We start from the raw sequence: 1513 nt of genomic DNA, 5'->3' as shown, positions 1-1513 counted from the left end.
CGCCTCCACAAGTGGAACCTCGTACAATATCTCCTGTCGCCCCGCCATGAGAGCATCGATTTGGTCGAGCGCGTTCTCCAGCTGTCGCTATTTGACCTTGGACTTGAACGATGCAATGATACCGGCATATTGTGGTTGAAGATAAGTAGTTGTATTCTTCGTCAGCATTCGATCTCGAATTTTTCTCAACACAGTCTCGGTGTGAAGTAGGTGCGGTGGTGCATTGTCCACGAGCATCAAAATCTTTCGGTCTTGTCCAGCCACTTTGGCACACAACGTATTTAGGTAAGTGTTGAAGATGTTACCATTCATCTAAGCCTTCTTACTTGCATGGTACTCGAATCCGAGCTCTTCACCAGACTGGTCACGGAAGCGGTCGAACAGCACTACAGATAAAGAGCGGGTCAGTGACATCACTGCCATCGGGATTCGTGGTAAGAACAAGAGCCAAAGGTAATTTTGAATTAAATGTGGGTCTGTTAGCTTAAATAGGATACGAGTGGTAGCGAAGGTGTAAGTACTTGCAGTACTTGCTTACAAGATCCATGTCAAGAGTCCCACAATGAGGACTGCAGCCGACACAGTCGCGGAGGAGGAACTTCCAGTGCAGTTTCCGCTATCCTTGCCACTGGACGACGCGGCCGAGGGGCTGACCTTGTCGCAAAACGTACTCAGGTAGCTAACGTTGCATTTGCATTTGACTTCACTGGTGCACACACCGTTCGAAGAGCAGGCAGTGGGAGAGCTATCGTGCAAGGAGCATTAGGGGCCGGTAGTTTCCTCGGAACAGACGCATAGGCTGGTCCTGGGGTCGCAGGAATTCCTTGACCACAGCTGCCAAAACTCTCGGAAATATTCGACGTTGCTTCCAAGTAATTGTCGTCAGTGCGGTACACTTGGTTGCACACGCACTGGTACGTGGAAGCAAGGGAGCCCGCAGGGGCACATGTGCCGCGTGATTATTTTCTTGTTCTTTTTGGTTCCAGGAATTTGATTGCGTGTAATTGAGCAGTGTGGTGACATGCAAGTAAAAGAACGATGTCTCATCCATGTTGTAGATGTTGCCGGCTTCATAGCCACTGGTGACATTCTGGATTTCACGCCCTCCGATATCGACGTCGGCTTGGGGGGTTTATCCTGCTTCGCCATGTTCAATTTTGCTGGTAAGTACGTGCTTTTGCTGGAACCGGTATAACCAACCCTTCGAATAGGACGGGATATCGGAGTTGGGCACGTCAAGCTGGGCGGCGTAGTTGGATGCTTGCTTGCGGATGAGCTCACTGGTAATGCAAACTTCCAATTCTTCACATCGTAGTACCCACTTAAGTACCATATTCTCCACTTCGGGTAGTTTTACGCGGCGCTCATGTGATATAGCATTGCTGTGGGCTCGAACACTCGTTGTTTGGTAGTGCTTAAAAGTGTTTCAGATGGTTGATTTGGACGGCTTCGTCGAGGCCCAAACGTTGTGGCTGCCCATATAGCCAAGTCAGAATAGGAAGCGCCAGGGTCG

Source organism: Aphanomyces astaci, assembly GCF_000520075.1.
Source record: "Aphanomyces astaci strain APO3 unplaced genomic scaffold supercont1.76, whole genome shotgun sequence".
In the NCBI taxonomy this organism is placed as follows: Eukaryota; Oomycota; class Saprolegniomycetes; order Saprolegniales; family Verrucalvaceae; genus Aphanomyces; species Aphanomyces astaci.
The sequence above is the reverse complement of the archived record's forward strand: the minus strand, read 5'-3'. Positions refer to the sequence as shown.